Source organism: Agelaius phoeniceus, chromosome 13 (assembly GCF_051311805.1).
Source record: "Agelaius phoeniceus isolate bAgePho1 chromosome 13, bAgePho1.hap1, whole genome shotgun sequence".
NCBI lineage: Eukaryota > Metazoa > Chordata > Aves > Passeriformes > Icteridae > Agelaius > Agelaius phoeniceus.
The window spans coordinates 8,093,899-8,104,736 of NC_135277.1; positions in this window are offsets into that span (position 1 = coordinate 8,093,899).

A 10,838-nucleotide genomic window follows, 5' to 3' on the forward strand; every position below is an offset into this window, starting at 1 on the left:
TTTGGAGCTCTCCTTTGTATGAGCCCTTCCTGCTGCCCATCAGCAGAGGCACAGGCAGCAGTCAGCAGGCTGCTCCTGTTTGTGTGCACCTCAACAGGTGCATCTGCATTTATTTGCATCTGTGCCACTTCCCTGCCAGGCCACAGGGCAGGAGCTCCATGGTCCCCCTGGCCACTGGACCAGGAAAACACAGCTGAGGGGAAAACTCCACCACCACTTATAAAACTGGAAGTTTTATAAAACTCTTGGAAGCTCTGGATGGTATGGGCTGAGTGGGGAGATCTGTGGTGTCAGGGACACCCACGAGCAGGTCTGGTGTCTGCTCAGTGTGAGGACCTAGACTCAGGGGATGGGCTGGGAGCAGTGTGCTCTCATCCCACCCAGATGGGCCACACAAACCTACCCAGCACAGAGAAAGGGGGAGAGGGAGAGCTTACTCTCCCTGCCTCTGTGGCTATTCCAACAACTCATGTTTCTGAAGAAGTTTTTTTAGCGCGTCAATTTACATCCATTTGTTCTTGTGCCAATACTCTTCCTCAGCTGAAATAGCTCTTCTCTCTCCCCTGTGTTTACCCGTTGATGTATTTATAGAAAATAATCACAGCCCCTCTCAGGCTTCATTTTGCAGAGCTAAATGGAGCAGCTTGTCCACTTTGCTCTTACAGCACTGGCTCATCCCTGCTGCTTTTTGCTCTGGGTTGGGCATTGCTGAGCACAGGGATGGGGCAGGGTGTTCCCAGTGCGATGCTCCTCCTTCCCAGTGATCTGTGCCCTGTAAATGTGTCAGCACCTCCCCAGGAGCTGTGTGCAGAGCCACTCATCCCGTTCCCTTTGATTTTGTGTGGCCACAGCCTGACAAACGCTCATAAGCATCCTGTGCTAGACCAATGCTTTGCTTTTCCCCTCCCTCCCCACTGATAAGCTCCCAGGTGCTCACAGATATTCTTGCTGCTCCTTCAGTACAGAATCACAGATGTTTTTTTATATTTGGCCCATCTCTCAGCCTCTCATCCTGTGCAATTTCTCTAAGAATGGTTCCCAGCTCTCTGTCTGATGCCACTGGAGGCATTAGTGCCTTTCTCTTCTGTCTACAGATAATTAATGAAAATAGCAACAGAAGTGGGTCCCAGACACAGAGGAATTCCTCTAATAATCTCCCCCAGCCTGCTCCTCCTCCTTTCAAAATGGCATGTCAGCATCTCTCCTACTGGCTGGGTGGGGAGGTAGTTAGTAGTTGTGAATTAATCCAAATAATTTCCAGTGAACTTAATTTTCCACGTCAGCTGCTTTGCTGAGGTCCTGATAGGTTATATGTGCTGCTTTAAAAAATGAGGATTTTTATCAGAGAAACATAATGGTGTCCCTGGGTGTGATTTATCTTGGTGCATTTTCTCCTGCCACCATTTGCTTCCAGAGCCCTTTTCTTCATCATGTATTAAACAGCCTCACCTGCTTGTGAAATCAGACTGGAGAACCTGAAGCTGCCCAGATTGCTTGTCTGCACTTCTAAAAAATTGGAATATCATATTTTCTCATTCTATCTGATTGCACAGATTTATTAAATAAATCCTTGCCTTGCAGCTATCTTACATCCAGATTTTCAAACCTGTGCAGGGAGGATGATGGTTCTTTCTTTGATGAAATCTATTGAAAACAGTCCAGTAAATGAATCCCAGTCACCATGCATTTAATAACAAATGGAGACAAATAAAACATCCTTAGGGACTCTCATTTTTCAAGCTCTGTGCAGGTAGCATGGCTTCAGGCTGCAGCACTGTGCCTCAGTGCATTTAAACACCCTGTCACCTGCAAGGAGCAGTAGTTCAGATACACAAAGAATTTGGCAAAGAATGGCTGCAGAAAGGTTTGCAATGAGCGCTGCTATCACTAACAGGTTTGTCATTAAAGTGGAATATCCTGTCTGGACACTTCAAATTTTATCATTCCTCAGAAACAGCAAGCTAACATGGTATTAACAGAACTGCTATGATAGATGGCTGTGTTATAATTGAATTAGTTGGGAAGCATTGACCTTTTTGATGTATAATGTCTCTGAATGTGAACAACAAATACAAACTAATGCTTTTATGACTTTGCTGGGTGAGTTTAGTCATCAATTGGCTTGTGATAAATAAGACATTGTATGCTCCAGTCAATGGAAAACATGTTTGCAGCTCCTGTGCTTGTGTTTCTGTACTCTGTGAAATCAGCTCTGCCAGCACATGCTACTCAAGTATGACTTTTGTATTATGAGCTGGACCCAAATGTGAATTCAAGTCCTCAGAGGACCTTATACTGCTGGATAATGATAAGCCCAGCAGCCAGTGCTTGGTGTTAATTGTTTTCTCCCTTACTGTGTGGCCAGATTAGCTGACAACGACCTGAGGAGATTTCTGCTGTTTCTGCAGCACCTCTCCTTGTCAAAATAGTTGTAGATCAATAGCTGTTACCTTCACAAGCCATAGCAAAAGTGGAGTTAGATGGGAAATGCAATTAGAAGAGAGGAAGCTATTTGCAAAGAATTCATGGGGTTTGTTCTTGTTCTGTTTCTACACCTTGGTCCTTTCAGTTTCAGAGCAGAAAATGAAATTTTTCTGCTTTTTATTCAGTTTGGGCTTGACAGAAAAATCACTATTGCTCTAACCTGGGACATTTTATTAGTGTTTATCTGACTGTGATGAATTCACATATTGCTGCTTGCCACTGGAGCCAAAATAAATGATCTCCAGTGGACAGAGTGCGTGGGGTACTGATGAATGTCTGATCTGTCTCTTGCAGTGCAGCCTAGGTCAGCAAACCTTGTCTTGAAAAGCACTTGTTCATTGTGTCATGCAAAGTGAGCTGATGCTCTCAGCCTTTTGACACCTCCAAAATGGCACGACCTTGGTGCAGGGAGCTGCCCCCTACCCCTCTCTGTGCCTGTAAGTGTGGTTAATTCCTGGTGGCTTTGGTTTTCCTCACCTCGCTCCCAGTTTTGTGCAGTTCTCAGGTACTTTCTTGCAGACAAGGATTTCCAAACCCCTCTCCAGGTCTGAGACTCAGCCAGAGCCCAAGAGCCTGCAGCTATAGCAGCTTTCTCATAGTTACTATTGATTTAGGTAGAAGTATGAATGTAGCATTCTTCCAGTTTGTGTGTCTGTCTCTCGCCTCAGGCTCTTCCTTTTCCTCTGTGGGATCAATTACCTTTTTATCCTTGGATGCAGTCTGGCATGCCCTGCTGGAGCACAGAAGCAGGGCCACTGCTAGGACAGTTTGGATCAGAAGAGCCCCTCCAGTGCAAGACTTTGTCACCAGCAGGAGGGCCAGCAGCAGGCATTTTGGGGGGCACTGCAGAAATGCATAGTCATGGCTTAATTTTCACTGAAGAAAACAAAATATATTACTGCCTTCACAGTCAGGTCAGAGTAAGCCATGGAAGAGCAAAACCAGACCAACCAGCTTCCAGAAGAAGTTAAATTTGTCTTATCGCTGTTTTTGTGCATCTGTGCCCCACTCTCTATTTTTGGACATCCCCCTAAAACTCATGTAGGGTTCTGGTGCTTATCACCCCAAGTCTAGATAGTATCATTGTCTATAAGAGACTTTATAAAGCTTTTTAGCTCTTAATCTTTGGTAATGCTTGGTGGTGGTGAAGTTTTACAGCACTGATACTTAAAGGAAAAGGTCTCCAACACCACCTTCTCTGGCTCTCTGCACCAGTGTTGGATACAATGAAGATATTTTAAAATAATTTTGTCTTGCAAATTCAGGAGCAGGTTCTTGCTGGGCTCGGTGCAAATGTTCAATTGTGGCAAAGGGAGAAACCACCTCAAGAAGCATTTGAAGGGCAGCTCAGGGGTGAAGGTGCAAAGCAGGGTGAGCTCTGTTCCTTCCCTATGCATGGAGGTGAATGTGAATGCCACAGGTGGGAGGCAACAGCTGCATTTCCATCCTTCCCAGCTTCATCTGGGAGCTGAGAACAGGGGGCATGGCGTCACTGCCTGTGAGTGCAGCTCACAGGGCATGTGCATCCCTGACCTTGGCACTTACTGCCCAGAAGCTGGCACCAGCAGTCAGGCTGGACTGCTCTTGGTACCCTCTTGCACTGAGCAGACCTGCTCAGCCTCAGCCCAGCTGGGAACAGATGCAGCTTCTTGGCATGAGGCATTCCCTGGGATGCTGCTACTCCTTGGACTTGTCTGTGAACCTCCAGGCAAGACTTTGCTGAGTCCTCGTGGATTTGATGCACACAGGCAGGTCAGGTATGACACACCTCATGGATCCTCTCTGGTACAGAGCAGAAGAGCAATTCCTTTAAGTATCCTGTCTCTCCCATGAGCAAAACAAATTATGGCAGAAGTGCCATGTAAAATGTGGTTTTACGTGGTCCCCACTGATAAAGCAATTCTGGAAGAGCTGGGCTGCAGTGTGAGTATAATCCCCTGGACATCACAGGGGAAGAGTAAGGTCTTAGAGTAACTCACACAGGGAGCAAACCTTGCAAACCTAATAAAATGCAATACAGACACAGAAGGAAGAGAGATTCTTTTTCTGTACGACCTGCCCATGGTCAATGGGAGAAAAGATTAAATGCTAGAGAGGTTTCAATCTATTTGTTGTGGCTCAAGAGGCTTGTACAGGATGTGCCACAAACAGTTCACTGTCTCCATAATGTAATTGAAGTTACTGTGATCCATGTGGGTCATTCATCTGCTGTTTTTCCCAGCATGGAGAAGCATGACTTTTTGGCTTATAAAGACATCTTGTTATGATGCATCTTCTTATATCATGCAGTCCCTCCTGTGAGCGAGCCAGTGCCACAGGGGAGGAACACAAGAGAATGGGAATACATAGGGACACTTGTTCCCTTGCTCTCCAGTGGCAGTCAGAGGGTGTCACACTGCCTGCTCTGGTCTCAGCAGCTACTGGAGAAATCCTGGGGCTGCTGAGATCAATAAGATTTTGCTGACAATTTCAAATGAAAGGAGTGATTTAACCCTACCAAGCCTGAAGACACAACATGATGTGTGCTGCCGTGTGGATCTTTGGATGGCAGCCAGTGGGTTTTGCACCACATTGAGGTACAAAGTGGTCTGGAGAAACCAGCAAGGAATGACTTTTCCATAGATACACTCTGAGCTATTCTTCACTCTGGGAGCACAAAAACAATCATAGTTTCATAGGATTTTAAGGCACACAAACTCAGGTGAGGGGTATGGATACTAGGAGCAGGGAACAATTCAGAGATTTGAACTGAAACATGTGAAACAGCTCCTTTAGAGCTTCTACAGATCCTCTCCCACAGGCCTTCCCCATATCCCCTCCCAGGGAAGCTGACCTTGGCCCCCACACAGCAGCTGCTGCTGTTGTTGTTGCTGCTGTTGCAAAAGTTCACTTTTGACTCTCCACTTTGCATGGGCTCAGCCAGAACATATTGCTCCATCCCTTGAAAGCCTTGGAGCATCTGGTTAATACATGATCCTTATTCCCCCAGTGAAGATCCAGGAAATGGTTATAAATAAAAGCAGGGCCAAAGAAGCCAAGGTTAAGTGGAGGTGCATCCCTGCCCACCATCATACATGAACAAACTGCACCTGTTCCCACAATGTGATGTTGTTTCCTGCAGCAAAACTGACAGAGGAGATGGAAAACTGGAGCTTAGAACAAGCAAGACAGAAATACTGAGGGAGAAAAAGGCAAAGCAGTGCAACTTGTGATTCAGCTGGAGGAGGAGTCAGAATTAAACCATTCCATCACAGCGATGGTTGCTTTCCTCCAACCCACCTGGAAGAGATGAGAACTTGTCCTTTTCCTCAACAATAATTTGCAAAGATTCTTCCTTCATTTTCCAGACTACAAGGCTGGAATTAGGATGAATAGCTCAATCCCCTATGACAATTCCAGGCATTTCTCTACAAGACACACTGTGTCACACTGCTGTGGGGGATACAAACCTGTGAGGATGCTGGGCTGGAAATGTTGGTGCTCCCCAGCCAAGTGTCCAGAGGTGTTCAAAGGTGGGGGGATATTCTGTATTAAATACATTTTACTTTTAAACCCAAGAGGAGATGAAGCACCGGATAAACCACAGAAAGCAATGGTAGTTTCTTAATTTCTTTATTTCTTCAGTGGAGACTGCAGGCTTTTCTGGAAGATGCTTTTTAATCAAATGCTAACTGCTGAGCTAAACACAGTGGTGGTTATTGAGTGAAATGCTATGGGATATGTTATTTTGCAGACTGATGAGCTAATAGTCTCTACCGGCCTTAAAACCTGGATGGACATTTTAAGGAGATTCTATAAAAAGGCCATCCCAATAAATAATTACTCAGGGCAGTAAAAGCTAAGGCATTTGTGAATTCCTTGGTGACCACAAGGAATCTGAAGACTGTTTAGTGTATTACTGAGCGCCAGCGAGCACCATCAGACATCCATCGATACGACTGGAAAGTCTCCTCTGCCTTCAGTGGACATTTGGTCAGGTCACCCAAAAGAAATGGAAATTGTGGAAATTGTGTGAGGGCTGAAGCCAGCAGGGAGGCAGAGCTGTGCCACCCTCCATCACAGAGCATCCCTGCATGACAGAGATCTTCCTTCAGGTTTTGACCCTCCTGGGAAGGTTATTTTGATTTTCCTTTAGAAAACCTGGATGGGCTTGGGGATGAGCCAGTAACCAACAGAGAGACAGATTGCACAGAAAATTCACCTGAACGTGCAAGGAACCTGCAGGCAGTTTGCACAGTTTGGAAGCACCTTCACCTCTCTGGCCCTCGCTATGGAGGGTAACACCTTCCCAAGAGCTCACATGGAACAAACACCTCTCCAGCCCTGACCTGAGATCCCACTCAGCCTGCAGTGGGGCTGTGCTGCAGGGAGCCCTGCAGAGCAGCAGGTGGGTACCTGTCACACTTGCTGCTGCCTTCACCTGTGAGATGGAGAGGGAGCAGTGCCCAGAGAGCAGGAGCGATGGCAGGGCACGGATAAACGTGAGCCACAGCGGCTCCATCTGCCCAGCCTGCAGCACTCGCTCCCTCCCGGGGGCTGCACTTCAAAAGCAACCCCTTGATTATCTTTTCCTTCACTTTTGACCTCAAATCTGTTGCACCTGTGCTTTTGTGCATGTTCACTCCAGAAAGGAGCTTGTCTGTGCCGTGACATGAGAAATGTCTGATTCTTACCCTTTTTGCTCATGGTTAGCAATGCATTCACAAAGACCAGAACTGAGAAGTGAAGGCTCATTTGAAGAAGTATTGGTCATGAATGTAAATAATGAAATTGTTCTGGTTTTGAGTTCAAGTTGGTTATACAAACCTAAATCTAGCATTTCTTCTCTCTGATGGATTATCCCATGGCCACTTTAATCATCAGTGTTTTTCTATATGGCTTTAAAAGTGCACTTTTCAAATGCTCAAACATTCACTATGGCGGGGGGTGTATATTTTTCACAGGTGTTTGTGCCAGCAAAAGCCAGTTGTTGCCATGCCCACTGAAAAGAAATTCAATTTAGCAGAGGGAAACTCATTTAAAAATTTAGACCAATATTCACAAAAATATTTTATCCATCCTACCCTACAGTTACTGTTCTTTTTGCTTTTTGTTTGTAAATACATTGGGGGAAAAATATCACTTCTGCCTAGAACTGCTGTCAAGTTGTACTGCTTTGAGGAATTTGGCATATTCTCCAGTCAGCACATCTGGTATGGGTGGATGCTCTTCAACAGACTGATTTTTTTTTTTTTTTTTTCCTGGTTGTTGTTATATTTCAAGTGATCCTGTGCCAAAGCCCGTTTAGCTGAACAAGAAGTTTGCCCATTATCAATCATTCACTGATAACTGCTGCCAGCTCCAAGATGCATTTTTCCAGGCACAGCCTGTGTGCATGCTGGCTGCAGGAGTCAGCTTCAGCAATATTGAGACCCTGCTGAGATTTCAGAGGAAGTGCAAATTCGGAGTACTCGATAAAAATAGCAATCTGCAGGCTCTGTATTGCTAAGTGCTATTTAACGATGCAGAAAGTTTTAGTCTTTGTCTTTAAGCTAGGAAGGATTCAGTGTTTCACCCAGACCATGACAGAGAGGAAGAAAGCAGTGCCCTGGGTTGTCTGGCTCTTCCCCCAGAGGTTGCCTTGCTCTCCCAAATCCTGGTTAAAGACTTCAGGGAGCACAGCAGGCTCAGAGAGTCTCGTCTGCTTGGAGTGTAACTAACTGTGCTCCCAGCACAGGCTTATGCTTTGGGCTTTAGAAATTCTCTTTCTCTTAAAAGCAAACCCAGAAGAGATTAAGGATTTGCTACTGGAACACTGGAAAATATAAACTAGTCTCTGCACTAAAGGTGATATTGGCAAAGGAGTGTTTTTTCTACAGTTTAATACCATTAGAATGCTGCTAGCTGTTGAAGAAATGTCTGTGCTGAGGAAGGTTCTAGGTAAAGTCATGTCCCATTTAATGAAATTTGTTTTCTTTTATGTCTTAGTGAAAGAGATTCACCAGGAAATGGTTTGGGGGCTCCTGAAAGCAGCTAAAACACCAAGTTGACTGATGGGTTTTTGGTCTTGTTTTTCTAAAGGCACAAATTTGCCCAGAGGTCACAATGAAGAAGGTGAAGAAAAGACTTTCTGCATGGAGACTTGTTAGTGCTTTCAGATGAGCCCTTGGGGCAGTCCCTTTGCTGTCAGTGGGACAAACAGCTTGGGTTGAATTTATAAATACTTGTATGAGTCTCTGCAAGAGGAGCACACAGCAGCTGTGAGGTGCTGCAGCCACTGGCAGGAGGCAAGGCAGGAGGAAAGGCACCATGAGCCCAGGCTTGCTGGTGTTTGTGCTGGCTCCTTGGATGCACACTGCTCTAGAGGGGCTGCAACAGAGAGGAAATTTTGCAGGACACTGTGGACAGGACATGAGTGGAAAAAACCTGCCCCTCCACAGGGCATTGTTCACATGGAAAGGGAGCCAAAATTTCAAAGAAATATCTATTGAGTGTTGCAGTGATGAAAGGTAGATTTTCTTTCCTAGACCTTACCCTCAACATCCGTTTCCCCTTCTCCATCCATCAGCTTCAGTGTTTCCAGCCCTGTGGAACAATTCCTGTGCACAAATAAAAAGCACCATTGCTGCTGTGAGAGAGGACAGAGGCAATGCATTCATTTTTGTGTAGCTGGAATTGGCATCACGTACGAATGAGGAATATGCTCTGGCCCTGGCAACCTAATTGGGCTGAAATATCTTTATGTTAGGGCTGTGCTACATAGGGCAGAGATTGTGAGGAACTGTTTCTGCTGCACTGTGATGCCAGCCAAACTGGGACTGGTGCTCAGTCCTGGACACCCCTGGCTCAAGGAGACATCTACATCCTGTGGGTCACTGTTTAGTTTGGAAGGAGTTGCTGAAGCCGAGGGAAAAGAAGCTGGAGGCCTGGAGGGAAGGTGGAAGATATGGGGGAGCCAGACAAGGTAAATGTGCCAGCTGCTGAGGGAAAGAGATGAAAGGGAAAAGAAGAGTGAAGAACAAAGCAGAAATGTCAGGGAAAGGTGGTGAGGGGAGACAGGAGTTGATGGTGCTAAAATTAGATGGAGAATGGGGACAGGGAGAGCTGATCCTTGCTTTCCTTTTGGACGAAATTCCCACCGAAGCTGCTGTCAAATCTGGCCTGGGGAAGGGGGAGAGCTGGAGTCCAGATTGGCAAGCAAGGGAAAGGGAGGGGGGCAGGTGTCCCTGCAGCACCCCAAGAGCTCAGAGAGGATTTCCCCAGCCCCAAGGGAGGCAGCCCTGCTGCCCTTGGGACACACCTCCCAGTGTAAAATCAACATCTTGTGTATATGAGTCTGCACCATGTTTAACTGTTTCAAACCAATTTTTGCAGGTGATTCCTGATTATATGCTGCTAGTCACAGCCCACAAGAAGGTAATGAAGCCCTTGCCATCAATTAAATGTAATTTCTGTGTGCTGGGGTGCAAGCAAGGAAGGCAAAAGGGGAAGTCACCAAATTTTCCTCTGGTGGCAGCTATGGGAGCCAGCTCTGGAAACCTCTCAGAACCTGGGCAAAATCAAGTAAGATCAGCTAGACCTGAACTAGGGGTAAGAAATGTTTTCTATTTATTCTCTGGTGTGTGCAGTTCTGAAGGGTACAGAGAGTTCTTCTGACTATTCTGATGACCTGAAGGCATGTACTCTAGGAAGTGGTGTAGGGCTGAAATCACCCAGCCGTGAAATTTGCAAGTAAATGGATACTTATAGACAAAAAAAAAATCTGACAAAAGCATGGAAAATGAGGCCCAAGGACACTCCCTCTTTTAATGCTGTTAAGTAGTGGTAAGAATAATGTAGTATAAACATGTTTTTCTTCCATTTTCAAGGATGTATGTTTACCCTCTCCTCTTGTATTAGCTGCTGTGTGTGTTGTCTTTGCAGATATTATGTATACACTGAATCACACACAGTATTCTTCAAAGTCAGTAGGTTTTAAATAAAAACCCCCTCCTGACTTCTTGTTTTTCTCAGGAAAGCAGAGAGCTCTGTTCCCAAGGTTGTCAGAATAAGCAAACCACATAGTTTTAGGCCAGTTTGTCCATAGGGGTCTGATGGCTGTGACGTGCTTGTGCATACAACCCCTCAAATTAGTCCATCTAGGAAAGGGAAGCTGATAGTCCGCTCCCCAAACAGTGCAAGCGAGAGGAGAAGTCGAGCCTTTGACATCTTCCTGCTTTATTTCACCCAGCAACACCTCTATTAAAAACTCTCTGCAGTATTTCTGTGTGGCGTGGCCAGCCAGCAGCAGGGGCAGTGGCAGTGCCGTGGCTGAGGTCAGACCTTGCCTGCCCAGACTGAGAGCGTGCGTGTCCTGGGCACTGCATGTGCACCAG